Source organism: Staurois parvus, unplaced genomic scaffold (genome assembly GCF_062004578.1).
Source record: "Staurois parvus isolate SC_StPar_1 unplaced genomic scaffold, SC_StPar_1.0 ptg000334l, whole genome shotgun sequence".
In the NCBI taxonomy this organism is placed as follows: domain Eukaryota; kingdom Metazoa; phylum Chordata; class Amphibia; order Anura; family Ranidae; genus Staurois; species Staurois parvus.
The window spans coordinates 5,697,284-5,717,895 of NW_028318130.1; the positions used below are offsets into that span (position 1 = coordinate 5,697,284).

The 20,612-nt window shown below is 42.4% G+C and overlaps 1 protein-coding gene across 1 annotated transcript in view; it reads right to left on the minus strand.

Moving 5' to 3' along the window:
* The window catches only part of FBXO8 (F-box protein 8), an 82,319-nt gene that overhangs the window by 35,819 nt on the left and 25,888 nt on the right, over nt 1-20,612 (minus strand). Inside the window, exon 2 of the mRNA XM_089684041.1 lies at nt 12,798-12,905. The gene's annotated coding sequence lies outside the window, so the exon portion shown is untranslated. The remainder of the gene's footprint in view (nt 1-12,797; nt 12,906-20,612) is intronic.

Here is a 20,612-nt window from a genome sequence, read left to right on the forward strand (position 1 = left end):
AACCAGACATGTTGAATGTTACAGTATATTGAGATTACAGGATAACATATGTAATCTTAAATATAAAGACACTGCTTGGATAAAGTTTCCTAAACGTCTTGAATGTCAACTCAGACAATATGTATTCCCTTTCTCAAGTTGAGCGATTGAAGTTCAAAAGCACTGGATGAGTCTGGTCATTTGAAATATACAGGGAACTTCGGCTGCACCAGTTTTTAAAAGCTACAAGTAATGCACTTTTCAGAAAAGGTGAGGACTGCGGTTTAGATTAAAGCCCAACTAAACTTTTAGTTTAAATTGGCTAAATTCATTCCAGGTGCATCAAACCAAAAAGGTGTGCAAAGACTTACAGATTTTCTTCAATAAGCAGCCACATTCCCAAGTAGAAAAGCCTGTATTCTCTTAGCACTCTATAGAGTGGAACCCTTATTTTAGCTTAGCACTAATGGAAATTCTGCAAGTTCAGCATGCACTAGATGAATTTCAATCAGAGCGTGGGCTTCCCTACTCAACAAAAATCAATTAAACAGGGGACATGATGGAAAATCCTCCATTGATCAGCAGCTGCATCTCCTGGTTAGTGTATTGACAAGCCAACTTTACTCTCTGTGGGGAAGCAGTGATCTCTTTGCAGAGGTCCAACAATACCCCTTAATGAGTTAGAGCCAGCTGACTTCAGTCAGCGGGGGACATAAGTTGAGCTGATCGATGACTAAAAAGCTGACCAGAGAGCTTGTTGGACTTCCCAAGAGACAGCAAGGGTCCTACTCTACAGCATGCTGGCAGGACACAGGCTCTTCTACTGATGATGTGGTTGATTTAGAAAGAAAATTAAATGAAAGACATTGAATACCTTTGGAAAGAAAATGAAGCACCTTTAAAATATCTGACTGACTAAAACAAAAGTTCAGGATTGAAAAACACAATTATACTCACCTAGGCAGATGCAGCATTACTCCAATGCTGCACCTACCCCCATCCGCCTTTAAGACCAAGAACCAAGTGATCCAAGGCCGCCGATTGCTCAGTTCTCTGTTTTCAGGGAGCAGAGAGCCAGTGACCATCAGTCTCTGGCTCTTTGCTCTGCCCCTCCAGTGATCACTGGCGTTCTGGGCTGTGCAGGGGGTGGATCAGGCCAAAAGAGCATTGGCCCTAATTCTCCTCATCTTCTTTAAAACTAAAGGTTTGTTTGGGCTTTAATATTGTGGAAGGTTCATGACAGGCCATAAAGCACATCAAAAAATACTAAAAAGGAGAAGTTCACCTTTAGAACATGTTCCACCTGTATGGAGGATAAAACATGTAACAGCTCCTGCTCCCTCTCCCCCACCTCCCTGTGACAGTGGGCTGGGGTCCTTCTCCCTGCAGCTAGTGACATATTTTAAAACCAGAACTCAGACAGCCGCATCATTCATTCATAGATTCCTGTGAAGGAATAAGCTGCAAGTACAGTCTGCCAACCCGGCAGAAGGATTTGTAGTTTCAGTGGGATGCAAGAGGGTTGGCAAGTGCTATCGTAGTCCACTGACATGTCCTCTGGCTTTCACACAGAAAGCCTGTACAGAGGTACTGGCTGAAAGCCAGAGGATGTTCACAGGTCTACGGATTACTAGCAAAATGCTTTCCAGACCCATGCAGGATAAAAATTTTAAAAATGCATATTTTTTCCTCCAAAAATATGTGCATTTTTTCTGTAATGATGAACTTAGCCTTTAACATTGTTACAGTATATAACATTTTCCTTAACAAGTACTGTACATGTATTCCTGGAATATACTTGTACGATTTGGACTTAAAGGGTGCTAATTCTCAAGAGAAGTAATCCATAGCAACCAATCAAAATCTCTTACATACTGGTCTAGTGATGGTAACATTTTTCTTGCAAATGCAATTGATGTGTCATTGTCCTTTCTACCATCCTTGGCATAAAAAGTTATTTTGCTAAATCTTTACACTGGCTTTAGATATATTTGAACGGATTAAGCCAGCTTTGAGATGTGAACGTTTTCTAATCCACAGCTGTAAAAATGTCCTTTGTTATCAATTTAGCTCAGGGGTGGGCAAACTTTTTGACTTGAGGGCCACAATGGGTTCATATATTGGACCCGGGGGCCGGACCAAGAGTAGATGAATGATGTGTATGTGTCATCCATAGTAAGTATAGTAATATTCCCCCATAGTAAGCATAGTAATTAATCCCCCATATAGTAATTCATCCCCCATAGTAATTCATCCCCCCTATAGTAATTCATCCGCCATATAGTAATTCATCCCCCATATAGTAATTCATCCCCCATAGTAATTCATCCCGCATATTAAGTCCCCCCTGTGTCAATTCACTTACCTTTGTTCCGCGCGTTCCTCTCGCCGTGTTCCCGCGCCGTTCCGGTGTAGCATGAAAATCTGTCTCCTATGAGGATCTGTCCCCCTCGACGTATCTGCGCATGTGCCAGTTTCAGGCATTAGCAGCCGATCGGCGATCTCCGGCACATGCGCAGATACGTCGAGGGGGACAGATCCTCATAGGAGACAGATTTTCATGCTACACCGGTCTTCAGTTGTGCTCAAAAGTTTGCATACCCTTGAAGAATTGGTAATACAGCATACAGTATGTACCATTTTTAACCCCTTGACACCAAAAGCATGCAAATATGCGGCCTCTCGGTGTCTGGGCTTTGATGCTGAGCAGCCGCATATTTGCGTGCCATTAGAAAATACGTGTGTGTTAAGAGTGCGCTCCCAGCACATGTCCGTGACTCATGGAAAGGTCCTGATCTCCCCTTGAAATCAGAACCTTTTCCGATCATGTGACTGCCGTGATGGCAAATCATGGCGGTCACATGACCCTAAAACCCCGCCCACCTCCCGGCTTCTGAAACTCTTAAAGGCTCGGGAGGCTCCAGCGCCAAGAGCTTAAAGAAAACATGAATGAGTAGGCAAAACACATTTCTTTTATTTCCTATGGGATTCCTATTCAACTCAAGGTCATAGCAGAATGGAATAATTATAAAACAAAACAAGGCATGACATGGTAAACAAATTAAATGACCCCTGTCCAAAAGTCTGCTTACCCTTCTTATTACTGTGTATTGCTCCCTTCAGCATCAATGACAGCATGTAGTCTTTTTTAAAAGTGGTCTATGAGGCCCCGAATTTGTCTTGGCAAAATGCCTGCAGGTCATCCAAAGTCTTTGGGGAGATCTCAAATGTGTGGTTCATGCAAAATAACCAGAGTGGCTTGATGGTCAAGAAAATGTGATGGCCACTCCAGAACCTTCACCTTTTTTCTGATGTAACTACTGGAGGGTCAACTTGGCCTTGTGCCAAGGGTCATTGTCATGCTGGAAATTCCAAGAGCACCCATGTGCAGCTTTCGTGCAGACGAATGCAAATTGTCGGTCAGTATTTTCTGATAACATGCTGCATTCATCTTGCCATCAATTTTCACAAGATTATCTGTGCTTTTAGAGTTCACAGACCCTCAAAACATCAGTGAGCCACCACTATGCTTCATAGTGGAGATGATATTCATGTTGCTATAGGAAAGTTGATCCCTCTCCAAACAAAGCTTATGGTTGCGACCATAAAGCTCTACCTTAGTCTTGTCACTCCAGATTACAGTGTGTCAGAAGCTGTGAGGCTTGTCAAGGTGTTGTCGGGCATATTCTAACCAGGCTTTTTTGTGGCATTGGTGTTGTCAAAGCTTCTGGCAACTCAACCATGCAACTCATTTTGGTTCAAGTATCGTTGTATTGTGCTCCTTGAAACAACCACACCATCTTTCCAGAACAGCCTGTATTTCTCCTGAGGTTACCTGTGGGTTTTTCTTTCTAACCCAAACACTTTTTCTGGCAGTTGTGGCGGTATTCTCTTGGTCCACCTGACCTTGGCTTGGTATCAAGAGATCCTCAAATTTTTCACTTCTTATTAAGTGATTGAACAGTACTGACTGGCATATTCAAGGCTTTGGATAGCTTTTTATATCCTTTTCCATCTTTATAACATTCTATTACCTTGTTCTGCAAGTCTTTTGACAGTTCTTTTCTGCTCCCCATAGCTCAGTATCTAGCCATCTCAGTACATCCATGTGAGAGCTAACAAAATCATTGACTGTTTATACACAGACACCAATTGCAATTTAAAAAGCCACAGATGTGGGAAATTAACCTTTAATTGTCATTTTAACCAGTGTGCATCACCTTGTATGTCTGTACAAAGACCAAGCATTCCAGGGTATGTAAACTTTTGATCAGAGCCATTTGGGTGTTTTCTGTTATTATGATTTCAAAAGGAGCAAAACAACAATGATAATAAATGGCTTTGTATGATCACTATCCTTAAAGTATTACTAAATCCATGACCCTGTATTCACTATATCTGGTCTCCCATAGTACACAGAACATGGAAATGCAATTATTTTAGTATATACAAAATTGTTAAAAATATCTCTTCTCATCAGCAGTTTATAGCAGTCGTGTCACTTCTATCGTGTCTGGATGAGTGCTGATTAAAGCTGGTAGGAGTTTTCATTCTCCTCTGACTATCCTATGAGGCTGCATGACCCTCTGTCTGGACAGCGTGGATTGGCCCTGTGACGATCACATGCACCCTCCCAAAAAAGCCCAAAAATCTCTCTAGCAATACACACCAAACGGAGCATGTGTAGAGTGCCTCCTAAGGCTCTGTGCTATCAGCAGATGGATTGGGGACTGTGTGTGGAAGAAGGAGAGGATAAGAGAAGACAGGATCAAACAACCTTTTTACACAATGCGGAGGATTAACCCCTTAGGTTCCACAGTGAGTATAACAAGCATGCTTTAACTGCATATACAAACTGATTTTACTGTTGTGGGTTTAGTAATACTTTAAACAAAAGCCATTTTTTGGCATGATCAGTCGAATTTTCAATATCAATCTCATCATTTCATGATTTCTGACAGGGTATGCAAACTTTTGAGCACAACTCTATGTCACTATTCTATTGAGTTATTACCTCATAAAATTGGTCATGTTATTAGGAAAAAAAAACAAACCCAAAAAAACCCCCCCAAAAAACACTCTCTTTCATAAACCCATGAAAGGTCTCGGTCATTAGATTCTGTATGTCTTGCCTCAGAATACTTTCAAATAACTTGCATGCAACAGATATCAGATGTACTGGTCTATAGTTACTTGGTTATAGTGTTTTACACTTTTTAAAGAACAGTTTAAAAAAAAAAAAACAAAAAAACAAAAAAAAAAAAACAAAAAAAAAAAAAAAAAAACACACACACACAACAACAACCCCCCCCTCCAAAAAACACACTAAAAACTACATAAACCCGCCCACCCTCCTAAACGTTAGTCAAATCTACACCAATCCCCTCATATTGCAGCACCTTGTTTTCATCCTCTCCAAGCCAAAACCCATTGGCCACATCTTTGCAGTGGACACTCTAGGCCTGGCATGTCAAACTGGTGTTTATGAGTTACACTTCCTCACATTACTTTGCAGCAAAATATTTGGAAACGTAACACTATAGTAAAAATTAAAATTTACAATATTTGTGTCCAGTGAAAAGGTCTATCACATATTTCTGAAGTTACTGGAATGAAAATAATACATACAGTATATTTCAATACGGCTGTTGCTTTATGGCATATCCCTAGCCTGAAAGACCAGTGTACGAATTGTCAGAGTCATCACAGCAGATCTGCCATGAGTGGCTATACCTATAGCTATGCTACTGCTGGTAAAGCTCTCAGGATCATTTCAACACACATTCCCCATCACTACATCATAATAGTATACCCCTTCACTCCAGCTAAAATTTAAAATAAACATGAAAAAAAAAAAAAAATTGAATGGCATCCTCTGGTAAACTAAATTCATATGTATGGTATATGCTAGGGAAAAAAAAAATCGAATGAATGTTCTGAAAATGAAATTTTTGAACAAGCAATACTAGTGTATGGACAGTTTACTTTCCTAAAGATGAAGAAGATATAGTAGAAAAGAAACACTTGACTTATGACCGAATTAGATTTTTTTGTACTAATAATGGGAATCTTTAAAAACACAGGAAAGCAAGAGCCTTTCTGGATTCAACAAGTATACTTTTATATTTATCCAAATAGCACCAACACTGTCAAAAGAGGTCTCTGCTGAATGGAGTAGAGGGATCTGTTCATGGAGGAGACCTGGTTATACTATGTTATTAGGTCAGATGACCAGGTTCTCCTCCTGGCTTTTTGATTTTTAAATTGCTTCAGGACCGTATACAGCAGATTTACTGCAGCAGAGCGCCCCCTGAGCCAGATCAAGTTAGGGTTGCCACCTGTCCGGGATTCACCCAGACAGTCTGGGTTTTAATCATTCTGAAACGTGTCCGGGTTTCAGTCTGCCCGACATATTATTCAGACCAGACTATGGCATCTGGGGGCCGAGGGAAGAAACAGGACTAAGGTTTAATTGGGCAGCAGCTAGGGGCCAAGGAAGGAACAGAATTAGTTAATGTTTATCACACAACAGCAGAGCAATCCTTGTGCAGTGGCTCCCCAGTCCTGACAATTAAAATCCCGGTCTCCTCGTCTATGTCAATCCGCTGGGGGATGCAGCACAAGGATTACTCCGCTGGAACAATTTGATGATTTTTGGGCACAGGTGGAGTAATCCTTGTGCTACAGTTAGCGGCAATTACATGGATTGATATAGAAGTGGAGGTCAGGACTATGTTGGAACCACTGCACAAGGATTACGCAGAGCAGTCCCACCCCATCTGGTGTGAATGGAGCCTTAAAGCAAAACTTCACTCTTCTTCCATCAACTTTGACTATTTTTAATTTTTGTGCTGCTAGCAATAGTAAATAGATAGAAAAGTATATCAAATGCACTTGTTTATAATTTTGTATCCATTTCATCAGTTGCTTCCTGGTTTCTATGCCTAGGCAAATTATGTCATATCTCAGGAGTCTTCAAGAGGGAAGGATGTTTTTTTTTTTTACAGCCAAGCACACCCTCCTGTCTGCATGCCTGAGCTAAGGGCAGATGGATTGCAGGAAGTAAATGCTACATGAATCATCTTACTCAGGATGGCCACGGCAAGAAATGCTAGTGATTTCTCAGCAAAATAAAACATGGAGACATGGATAAGTGGGGGAGTTTGCTTTGAATACTAAAAAAATTTAATAAATAGTGTTTTTGTTTTGTGGTGCTCAGATACAGTGTAGATCCACTTTAAGCTTTTGATCTAAATGGTGATCAGCCAGATACAAAAAATTAAAGCCAGCTAACAGCACTAATAGTGTAGTAGATAAGCTGGACATAGGATGCTAACCCTTTATTCTCATACTTTACCAAAAGCCAATATATCAGATCACAGGCTAGACTTGCTCTTTTCTCATATTCATACGTTCACAGCAATACCAAGGACAATACTTCTGTTTGTCTAATTCTTCTAGTACATCTCCTAACAAATGTGTGAAACGCAGATGAAATTTAAACAAAAAGTCAAAATCCTTCTAACTGGTCTACAGAATAAGGCACTGCATTAGCCTTTCATTCACGTGAAATGTTTACATGGGTAGACACAGTTTGACTGAAGGCCTACTAAAAATAGATCATAGGCAATCTGATCTAAAGAGAGCCAGCCAAGGCCACTAACACTGGGGTTCTGAAGAAGTGAGACATTGTGCAGACCTCGCTGTCCTATACATTTGTGACAGCCCAGGGAGGTGAAATGAGGTAGTGGCTGTTTACATTTGAACAAGAGTACAATGCTGTTTAGATGGCAGAAGAAAAAGGTACAGTAAACAAATTAGATTGGCAAAGCGAATAATGACCGAACTACACTAAAAGCAAATCTACAAAATGAGGTTTCCAAAAATATTTCACATCACAGCGGAGGTGGAGTGAAATACTGAAAACAATGTCACCCAAAGCAAATGTACAGAAAACTCTAGTTGGAGTTCTGTTACCTTCCCCAGAGATCACATAAAATCCATTGAAAGTCACTGCATGACGTTTTGATGGATCGTAGACCATCTTTAAAAGATGATTCAGTTACAATGAAGCAATATGCGGGTAACATCCTTCCAACATACAGGTCCTACTGTACCATCAAACCTCGGAAATCTTAATCAACCTGCAACTTCATCTTTAGGTGAACTAGTTTAATTTAAATACTAAAAAGGAACCTTTTCCCCCCTAGGCAGACTTAACTGCAAGGTCATTGAGATGATAGTCCTCCTTACACAGCTATTTCAACTGAAGCAACCCTAAAGTCTACGTAGAAGTATTCCTTGTAAAAAAAGAAACTAATAACTGACCTTCTCCAGTCTACCAAATGCAGAGAAATCCCTGGTTGAAGTCAGAGTATCCATCTCCTGGTTTATCCAACCAACCTCCACTTCACTGCCATGTCCTTCACGTCTTCAGCCCTCCCTCACAAAATATAACCCCCTGCAGTGCGTTCCTTAACAACTCCCATTTCAGCAGCTTCCTAATGTTTTGTTTTGTTTTCAATCACTTAAGTAGTCTTTTAGTGTGTTCAAGTAGCCAGTTGGTCCTATCCCAGCAATTTAATTTTTCAGTACTTTGCACAATTTCTTTTTCATATATTTATATATATAAAAAATTAAATTTAAATTATATATCTGATGTCTTATTATGTATCTTTTATCATTTATTAATTCAAACAATACAACTGAAGTTCATGTGGCAAGTTTATGTGATGCTCTAGAATTTGGTATATACTCATACACATATCTAGACATATTTTTTATATTTAAGACTAGGTTTACTTTTACTCTTGTAGCCCTAAAGAAGGAAAAGAGGCAATGCTCCCAAAGTGTTTTGGATTTTTTTATATTACTTTTTTTAAACAGCAATACAAAATGATCTTGTACTCATTATCAGGTTTTGGTCTGGCATTCCCTTTTGTTTTGCTTTGGTTCCTTAACAACATGTCAGCCCTAATATTCTGTAAAAGACAACCTCAAAGTATTACGAACATTGCCCTTAAACATTCAGCCGTCACATATTGTCCACAAAAGGACTTTAAAGCCCCATTCACATTTGAGCGTTATTCAGCTCAAAACTCAATGCTCGGAAATGCTCAACAAGGAAAATCATCAACTTCAATGGCCCCTATTCACATTTGAGCATTATGTTGCTTGTAGCAAAATGTCTGATGCTCAAAAAAAGTATATGAGCTATTTTGCAGGCAGATTTGAGCCTGGAAATGGGACGAAACTTGCTGCTACCCTGCTCCCCAGATAAAAGAGAAAGGTATAGAACTTCTGTATACAACAGCCATGTGTTTGATTCTGGTTTTCCCCTTGTATGTGCCTAGGACACATCTACACATGTATCTAATTGCCACAGCAAAAAACAGCCTAAATTAAAAATGCCTGGAAAAAATAAAAAAGCCTAAAATATTTGCAAATCCGCTAAAAAAAAAAAAAAAAAAAAAAAAAAATACTTAAAAAAAAAAAAAAAACGCTTTAAAAAAAAAAAAAAAAAAGCCTGAAAACGCTCAGCTCAGTGTGGATGTACACTCACAACTAAATCTCTTTTGTTACTGAAAGAGTTAATTACTTGTTAGCCCTATCCTCATTCACAACACTTTCACTGTAAAACAATGTAATGCTAATGAGAGAATACTCAGCAAGCAGTTAAACCTCATAGATGTTTAAAGGTCTAAGCACCAGTACAGCTCTAGTCTTAGGCTAGCTATACACATTAAGATTTCTCTTAAGTCAGTCATAAACGACAGATCGAAATCCATCTGGTTCAACAGGAACCTGTTGAATTTCGATCCATCTATGGGCAGGTTGGTTGTACTGAAGTTGATCCATTGATCAACTTCAGTACAACCAACCTGTTTTGTTTTTATTTTGTACGATTGCTACCAGCGGCTATAGCAAGCAGCAGCGATCATTGTGTCCTGACACCAGGGAAACCTCCTGCTGTCAGAATAAAATAGCACAGCAAGAGAGATTCTCCTATCAACACTGACTGTGCTGCTAGTGGAATTGAGCAATTTAATTTCCTTCAACCACAGGTAGAAAATTGCATAACGTATGGCCTGCCTTATTCAGCTCCATGGGCTCACTGAGGAAAAAGAAACAGATTTCCCTCATCCAGGCCAAATAGTGTGGACAGTAAAATCTCTCCAGCATTGCTGTCAGACTACCCGAACAGTGACCGCATCCAACTAGCTGCAGTCATTGTTTGCCCAAGAATTTTTCACCTGTCTCCTTCATTTTTCATATGGAAGCTTGTAGTGCCATGATCTTTATGCAGGGGTACAGAGTCAGTGATCTGAAGACTTAGGCTGCATTCACACTTGAACGATTTGTAGCTTGAAGCTTCAAAATGCTTAAACTTAAAAAAATCAATTGCTCTCTATGGTGCTTGTTCACACCTGACTCCACAAATAGGCACCATAGAGAACAATTATTTAAATATTGCACATTTTTGGAGCTTCGAGCTTCAAGCTACAAATCGCTCAAGTGTGAATGCAGCTTTAGGCCTCATTCACACCATATACTAAGATAGTTATTGAAGAGGTTATTAAATACATTAACGTGTCACCCAATGTATGGTCTCCATTCAGTAGCCAAAAGAGGCATACAAAAAAGGAGGGTTGTGAAAAGAGATTCACAGAAAAGCGGCTACATAATGAACAGAACGTGACACTAAGGGAATAATTTCCAAAAATTATGCTTTATTACACACAAATAAATATGACATATGGGCATTCGCCCTGGTTTACCATCACCTCAGTATGAGACAATACACACAGACCTAAAACCATTTAAAATGACACAAAGACCGGTCTAAATGTATGTGTAGCAGGGAAAATGGCTACATGAGTCTAGTGTCCCTGCAACACAAACACACAGGTGAACACTTCCCTAGGGAGGTGTATCCAAAAATTATGCCATGGGCATACCATAATAGAGGATATAAGGGATTAAACAGTAACCATAATGGCAAATCCCTATCAAGAAATCCACAAAATTATGCTATAGATATATATATATCACATGTATGCAATAGAGCAAGCACACTATGCGTCAAAAAGGAGAGTGGCAGGCCTCAGGCCTGTATGAAGGAAGACATAAATGTCAAAATATTGTACAGTACATTCCTGTGCCGGCACAAGTGGTTGGGGCCCATTCATCTGTAATATAGATAGCTGTTTCCTAGAGCTCTTGGATGGGAATATGCCCCATTTATGACGTCATACGTCAGATACGTCACTTCCGGTCATGCGCACTAGGTGGAACGCACGCTGACCCATAAGGAGGAAGCCATCTTCACAAGCCATGAGGCAAGCCTAAGCAGCACAAGCGCCGAGAAGGGGCTGGAACCCGCGGTATATCGGCGGATGTCAGCGGTGGTTCCTTGGCCGCCTTGGCCCTGTATGGCAGTACCTATGAAGGATTTCTCTTTCATTCCCGTTATCCATAGCACAGGTGGTGAGTGGATTGTTGCAGGACATTAGATATATGGTCCTCTGTGATCTATATGACCTATATATCTTCTATAGAGTGTGAGCTCTGTCAGTGACTTCCCACATATTGTTTGTTTCACTACAGGATGGGGACATCATGGTGCTTTGTATAGGAAACAAGATATACCATATATATTTCAACAGGCAGAAGAGTCTTTGGGATGTGTCTTGTTTTTTCCTACAAAAAGTGGTGTGTAGTCCACGTGTAGTGGTGAAGAAACCATTTTAAGCAGAGTGCTGCTGTGTGCATCTTTTCTTCCATCCTGGAAATAAATGGGGCATATTCCCATCCAAGAGCTCTAGGAAACAGCTATCTATATTACAGATGAATGGGCCCCAACCACTTGTGCCGGCACAGGAATGTACTGTACAATATTTTGACATTTATGTCTTCCTTCATACAGGCCTGAGGCCTGCCACTCTCCTTTTTGACGCATAGTGTGCTTGCTCTATTGCATACATGTGATATATATATATCTATAGCATAATTTTGTGGATTTCTTGATAGGGATTTGCCATTATGGTTACTGTTTAATCCCTTATATCCTCTATTATGGTATGCCCATGGCATAATTTTTGGATACACCTCCCTAGGGAAGTGTTCACCTGTGTGTTTGTGTTGCAGGGACACTAGACTCATGTAGCCATTTTCCCTGCTACACATACATTTAGACCGGTCTTTGTGTCATTTTAAATGGTTTTAGGTCTGTGTGTATTGTCTCATACTGAGGTGATGGTAAACCAGGGCGAATGCCCATATGTCATATTTATTTGTGTGTAATAAAGCATAATTTTTGGAAATTATTCCCTTAGTGTCACGTTCTGTTCATTATGTAGCCGCTTTTCTGTGAATCTCATTCACACCATACCTGCAGAAAAACTGATGGAAATGGACACGCAGAGCTCACTTGCAGAGACATCAGTTTATATCAGTTTTCTTTCGCGCTTCAATGAATTTTATAAACGTTGCAGATTCCTGCACAGAAAAAATCTGCACGTGATACCAGTGTTGTGGTGTGAACAGAGCACATAGAGAACAATTAATTTTGCTGTACCCTTGTAGAACGCGCACAGAAAAACTGATGCGTCTGCACCATGGTGTGAACAAGCCCTTATGCTGGCCACACACTACTCAAATTTGGGCCAAACCAGCAGGAAATCTGAGCGATGTGTGCCCAGCATAGGTCTTTACACCTCAAACCTTATATAGATGCGTGTCCCCAGCTATGTGCCAATCCCGAATTCAGGACAAAGTCAGGTTGTGTGTGTATTGCAAAAGAGATGGTGTATACTTACTTCAAACCGCAATCAGTAGTGTAGCACCACAGCTCCTTAGTGTGTGTTCATGCTCTCTTCTAGTGGTTTCCCCTCACTTGCTGGTTACGATGCCCCTCATTCTAAGCTCTGTAAAAAAAAAAATAAAATAAAATTAATCATTTTGGATCTTAACCGAAGAACAAAACTACAATATCTTTCAGCTTGCTATTTCTTGGATGTGGTGACTGCATTGGCTTTTTCCCTTTCATTTTCACCTGGTGATCCTGTGAGTAACACACTTACTGTCCTAAGGGAACAACACTCACTCACTGTATTGTATCTATGTAAGAGAAGCATCGTCACCCTAGGGTTCTCATTCCTGATTTGGACTACAGAACAGCTACAACAGAGATGACCTGGTAAGGACAGATAACACTGCTTGGGATTTCAGTGCACCATTGGCAGAAAGAGTACAGAAATTTATACCCTCACTGGATTTGTAGTAGGATCAACAGGTGTTTTTTTTTCACACTTATCGAACAGATATAGCAAAATCATTTTAACTGTATATTTAAACAAAAAAGCGCATACAGTATAAAAAAAAAAAAAAAAAAAAAAAAAAACTTTACTGTAAAACAGGGCTGAGTATTTAGAATATAAATCATGCAAAAAGAAGGAAGACTATTGTTAGATTTCTAGTTATATTTTGCCCAATATAGAGTGTGCTGTAAAGACAAAACTTGGAGAAAACAGGAAAGTTAGTTTTTTAAAGCTGTCAGATACCACATTGGAGGGGAGGGAGAATACCTTCAATATTGTCCTGATAATTTTCTCTCTTATACCAAAGAAACTGGTTAACATTTTTCTGGCCTGCTATAGTGGGCCTTGGTAGGCAAGGAAGATGATTCGGGAAAACATAAAACCTCCATCAGGTTTTTATTTCTGTCTTTGTCCCCATTTGGAAGCTTTCACCTCATTTCCGGTCAAGAAAGCGAAATCTCTCTAACATAGCAGTAATAAAGGGCATTTCAGTACAGTGGTAAAGGGTTAGAATATGTCAAGATTTTTAACCACTTCCAGTCCGGACACTTTTACCGCCTTCCTGTCGAGGCCAATTTTCAGCTTTCAGCGATATCATACTTTGAATGACAATTGCACAGTCATGCAACACTGTACCCATATGAATGTTTTAGCATTTTTTTGAGACAGAAAGCTTTATTTTGGCGGTATTTATTCAACGCTGGCATTTTAATTTTTTTTTTGCTATGTAAATTAAAAAGTCCAAAAATTTAGAAAGTGTTTTTCTTATAAAATTTTGCAAATAAATAGTATTTCATCATAAATCTTGGCCAAAATTTATTCCGTTATCTTTTTAGTAAAAAAATAAATAAATTATATATAACCCAAATTAGTTTATAACCAAAAATTATTTTTTTTTTATATTATGTTTTTTTTTTCTTCATACGGTCACCCTAGCAGTACAGTGTCACCATGGTGACACTGTACTATTTGTGGGGGGTGATGAAGATTTTTTTTTTTTAACACGGATTGCTTTTACACCCATAAAGGCTGTAAAAGCAATACTTTCTCCTTCTCTCTGGCTTCATTCTTGCAGCCATTGAGAACTACTGTGTAAGCTGTGATTGGTCACAGCTTGTCACATGGTATAAGGCTGTTGTGAATAGCCTTGCACCATGTGACCTCTGTGATCATTCACAGATTTCACACGTAACCATCTTGCTTACTACTCTGCATGTGATCACGATTGGGACCTTGCACAGAGGTCCCGTTCGACGATCGGTGTTCCACTGTGTCGGGAGGACACAGCGGGCACCGGATTGCGGTGCTGTGCACTCCCAGGAAGCGCGCACAAGCAGGGTGCGGGGAGGCAGTTTATAAATGGCCACACGACCCTGCACTGCCACCGTCCGGCCGTTTATATACATGGGCCGGACGGGAGATGGTTAACTGTGCCCATGGCTTCCTGTTGTGGAGATAAACTACCCCTCATTTCTTGTTCTGGTGTCACAGGAATGGAAAAGTGAGGTGAAGTTTCCCAAATTAGGTCAGTCTGCCATTAATTCTAACACCTACATACCAAAAAACACATTTTCGGCTGGCATTGGGCATTATTGCTAAGTCATATAGCCAGCATCTGTCAGCACTAGTCAGAGATTATGTGTTACTACCACACAGTCTCCATACATTTCCTAAAATGCTGGGTTTATAGTTCAGAGTAGGAGTCAGTCCATGTTGTCAGGTCCTATTTTGTACAATAAAGTGAAAAAAAGAAAAGGCCGACATGACTGCTTTATGTGGCATCCCTCAGACAGGAAGCCGTCTGGAGAATTTCAGCTTGAGCACTGTTTATAAAGTCTGCATGAAACACTTGAAAGACAAAAAGCTCATGAAGTGGACTTCTGCTACATTCTACTTTCCTCGACTTTTATTCTGCATGAGAACTGCTGAATGTGCAACTGCTGTAATCTTAACCATGGCTTTACTGAATAATATTAATCCTATGAAAAATGCAATCAGATTTTTTATTTTACTGCCCAGATGACAATCCTGCATTTACACATAGAACTGAGCTGGGGGCATACACAGACTGCATGACCTATTCTGTTGTGGTAATCTCCAAACCTTCCAGACACATTATCATCTAATACAGGGTCTCCAGACTTTTTAAACAAAGGGCCAGTTTACTGTCTGTAAGAGAGCCAGATTGTGACCAACAGAAATAGATAATGCCCTGGCATTAGTGGGAGTAAACAAGGTCCCATATCTGTGGTGTCATTGGAAAGAATAGTGCTCCATTGTTGGTGTCAAAGGAGGCAATTATGCCCCAGTGTTGGTGTCACTGGGAGGAATTGTGCTCTATCATTAGCGTCAGTGGACAGAATAGTAAGCCAGTGGTGTCAGTGAGAGGAATTATGCCCTATTGTTGGTGTCAGTGGTTGGAACAGCGCCCCAAGGGCCAGATAAAGGCAGGCCAAGGGCTGAATCTGGCTGCCAGACCAGAGCTTGGAGACCATGGTTCTAAAACATACACTGCAATATAGAGGGGACATTAACTACACAGATTCAGTCTCTGTATATATATTTACAGGTGACTGTATAAAACTTAAGGCACTTTCACACTGCTTCTGTGTGGTTTCCCTGCAGTGTGGGTGCAGCAAAGTTTACCTGGGATTTTCATGCAGGTTACTCATGCTTTCCCATAGACTACTAGAATCTGCATTTTTGGTGTGTTTCCAGAAAGCAAACCAAAGATGCAGCAAATAGGACTTTTGGAGAGCTTTCGGAAAATGCACCAAAACATCCAATCTAATAGATGTCTATAGGAAAGTGCAGGTAACCCTTATAGTGTAAGTTCACCTTTTCAGACAAAATGAAAAGGTGAACTAACACTGTCCCTCACCCCACCCCCACCTCCATGGTGGATGATGAGTGGTCAGTGGCCAAGCACCCACTCATCTCAGTGCTCGTCTCTTTCTCAGCATGGCTCTAATCCGTCTATCCCTAAGCCCCCATTCAGCTGCCCTAAGCTCTATGCCGATTAAAATATGTTGTTTTTTGTTTAAACTGTATGTAGGGCATTTTTTGGCCCCACAGACTTAACCAGGAGCACCTTTAAATGCGTGGTATGCATGTTTTTACTCCTGAAGAACTTCTCTCCTCCTATAGAACTGCACTTCACCCCTTGCCCAGTGCATGAAAAGCTTAATACTCATGCCAAGCAATGTGGAAAATGCCTGAAAAGAGCTTCAAAACCACCTGGCATGCACTCTGCTCAGATGTGAATGCAGGCTAAGGCACAGAAAATTGACGGAGCAATGGCTACAGCTAATCGGAGCACTGGCTGCCAGAACACAATAGCAGTAACAAGTGGTTCATCTATCTACACTGAAAAATCAAAGTTACACTCTTCCAGTAGTCTTTCAGGACAGCACCTTGAGAGAACTCAGCTCCTCCCCACCTGAGGAAACACCTCCACCCTAAACAGAAAGCACTATCACTCCCCTCCGACCTCAGTTCCTGGAATCGTACCTCCGGTCACTTGGGAAGACATAATATGAGACACCAGAGCATACTATAAGACATCTCACATAACAATTCTGCAACAAAGGGTAGGTAACCGGTGCTGTCCTGAAAGACTACTGGAAAAGGCGTTACCGTAAGTGTAACTTTGATTTTCCCCCTTCGTCTTTCAGGACAGCACCTTGAGAGGATAAGCTAGTACTTACCCCTCGGGCGGGCTCACTGCTTGCAGTACCTTATGTCCGAAGGCCTGCTCCTGCACCGAGACCAGGTCAAGTCTGTAATGCCTCACAAACGTCCCGTAACTGGACCAGGTTGTGGCCCTACAAATCCGTCCCGGGGGAGGCTCCTGCCAGTTCCGCTTGCGTTGCCGCCATGGCCCGTGAAGAATGAGCCCCGATTCCCTCTGGGACTTCTAGACCCTCGGTCCGGTGTGCCTGCTCAATTGCTAGCTTTAACCATCTAACTACTGTGCGCCTGAAAGCTTTTTGCCCTCTTCTGGCCCCCACAAAAGAAATAAAAAATGAATCTGTGCTTCGAAATTCCTTAGTCCTATCTAGGTAAAGGAGCACACACCTTCTTACATCTAACAAATTAAATTTCTCTTGTCTTTCCCCCAATGGATTAGGGTAGAACGAAGGCAAAACTATATCCTGTTCCCTATGAAAATTTAGGACCACTTTAGGAACAAAGGATGGGTCCGCCTTGAACAGCACCCTATCCGGAAAAATTTGTAAATAAGGCGCCATGACCGACAGGGCTCCCAGTTCACACACCCTCCTTGCTGTGGTGACTGCCACCAAAAATACCATTTTAAATGTGAGGGCCCTTAGGGAGCCGGATCCTAGGGGTTCAAATGGTGTTTCCATCAACACCTTGAGTACCTTTGCCTAATCCCATTTTGGGAAAGGTCTATTTCCAGGCGCTCTCTGTCTTGCCAGAGCTCTAAAGAACCTAAATTACCAATACCTCCTTAGCTAAAGGGGATTCCAGAAACACACTAAGGGCCGAAATTTGGCTCGAGTGAGCTGATCGCGAGCCCTTTATCAACCCCCACCTGCAGGAATTCCAGCACTGACACTAGGCTATGAGTTTACACTGAGGCCCTGTAGCACCATTTTTTAAAGCGCCGCCAAACCTTCCTATAGATGGCTTGGGTTTCTCTCTTCCTGCTAGCTAAGAGCGTAGCCACTACCCTGGCTGAGAGTCCCTTTGCTAACAGGAGTTGCTCCTCAGAAACCAAGTCGTCAGTCTCAGCCTTTCCACCCTGGGACATAGGACCAGGCCCTGCGACAGCAAGTCCTTCCGCAGAAGTAAGACCCAGGGTGGCCGCGTGGCTAAGGCCCTCAATGTTGCGAACCACGCTCGCCGGGGCCAATACAGAGCTATCAGGATTAAAGAAGTTCTCTCCGACCCGAACTTCCTCAACACTGCTGAGAGTAGGGCAACCGGGGGAAAGGCGTAGCACAGAGGAAAATACCACTTCTGTCCCAACGCATCCACTGCCCGTGACCAGTCACACCGGTTTAACTAAAAAGATCTCGGGACTTTGTTGTTCTGACCTGACGCGAAAAGGTCTAGGTCTGGGGATCCCCAATTCTTTACAATGTCCTGATAAACCTCCCCATTTAGAACCCACTCCGATTCTCAGTTGCCATCTGTTAAAAAAAAAAAAAAAAAAAAAAAAAAAAAAATCGGCTACATGATTTAATTCCCCTTTTAGGTGGACGGCTGATAAGGAGGCAAGATTCCCTTCTGCCCAAGACAGAAGCACCGCCGCCAGGGCCCAGAGAGACCTGCTCTGTGTCCCTCCCTGTCTGTTCACGTAGGCTACCGCTGTTGCATTGTCCGAAAGGACGCGAACATGCTGGCCCAAAATCAAGCTCTGGAAGGAGCGAAGTTCTTCCAATACTTCCCTTAGCTCCCTCCAGTTTGAGGATTCCCCCCTTTCTACTGGAGACCACTCTCCCTGTACCACCGATTCTCCTAGATGGGCCCCCCATCCCTGGGCACTGGCGTCTGTTGTAATCTCCCTGACCACCGGGGAACTCCTTAACAGCCCCTGAGTCACATTGGCTGTCTTCCTCTACCACCACAGGGATCTCTTCACTCTTGAGGGAATATGCACCTGGGTATCCAATTACCACAGCTGTCGGTCCCAGACGCTCAGTATGAAAAGTTGAAGGGGACGAAGATGCAACACCGCCCACTGTACTGCCAGGATGGACAAAGTTAACAGTCCTAATACCGACATAGCCTGCCCCAATGCTACTTCGCGGCTTCCCAGTAACCGCCTGATCCCCCCCCAGTCTAATTTGATGAGCTTCTCCGGGGGTTAATAAGGTCTTCTGACAGGTGGAGTCCAGAATGTACCCTATATAGGTCATTCTTTGGGAAGGGACTAGGCAGGACTTATCCAAGTTCAGCAGCCATCTCAGACTCTGCAGATGTCTCCTCACCACTGCCACGTCCAATGCGAGCCGATCTGCCGAGCCCGCCAATAAAAGCAGGTCATCCAGATAGGCTACCACTGAAATTCTCCTCAGCCGAAGAGGAACCAATGCCTCGGATGAACCTTGATAATGATTCTTGGTGAGGAGGAGAGTCCGAAAGGCAAGGCCGCGGGAACTGTAGGTGATATGTCCCTACTGTGCTCTGTACTGCCTACCTGAGGAATTTCTGAAATGCCTCCGCGATGGGCATGTGCAGATAGGTGTCCTTCAGGTCGATGGAGGCCAGGAAGGCCCCTGGTGGCAGGAGGGCTCTGACTGTGAAGATCAAGTCCATTCGGAAAATTTTGTATTGGATGGACTCGTTCAGGGGTTTCAGATTTAGGATTATTCTGTAGGCCCCTGATGGTTTCTGAACCACAAACACGTGGGAATAGAAACCCTCCCCTACTTCTGCCATGGGAACTCTTACTACCACTTTCTGTGCTTCCAAATCCCGAAGCGAGGCTAGCAAGGCTGAGGCCCTCTGAGGACACCTGGGCAGGCTTGTTATTAATAACCTTTGTGGCGGTGGTCTTGAAAACTCCAGTCGGTATCCCCTTCTTATGATGTCCAATATAAAGGGGCTGGAGACCTCCGCTTCCCACCGTGGAAGGAAGGCCGCCAATCTTCCTCCGACCGGGGGAACCGAGTCACCGTGGTTTCTGGGGCTTGTCAGGAGGACAGAATATCGCACCTCCCTTGCCCCTCCCTCTTTGCCCCCATATCCTCCTCTGCCCTTCTGTCCTAGGGCTCTGTCTCTTTGGGGGACGAAATTTCCTACCCCCTAGATCCTGCATTTTTCGCTTCAGGGGAAAGGACTTTTTGCTGTCCGCTGTACGGTCCAACACCGTCTCTAATCCCGGCATAAACAGGAGATCTCCTGAAAAGGAGATGCCACATAACTTAACCTTAGACGTGACATCCCCCTGCCACGTCTTAAGCCACAAGGCCCTGCGGGCCGAGTTGGTCAGGGCCACCGACCTAGCTGCCAGCCTTACAGACTCTGCGGATGCGTCCACAATGTACCCCACCTCCTGCAACAATATTTCAAATGACGCAAGGATTTTATCTTTAGGGGAATCGGCCACTATATGTGCATGTAACTGCGTAAGCCAGTACTCCATGTTTCTGGCTACTACAGTAGTGGCCATGGCTGGCTTCAGATTAGATAGGGTCGAGTCCCATGACTTTTTAAGGAGGGATTCAGCTCTCCTATCCATCAGGTCTGGTAAAACACCCATGTCTTCAAAGGCCAGATCCATTTTCCTGGCAATCTGGGAAAAGGCCGCGTTCAACTTAGGATTTTTGTTCCATAAGGTTG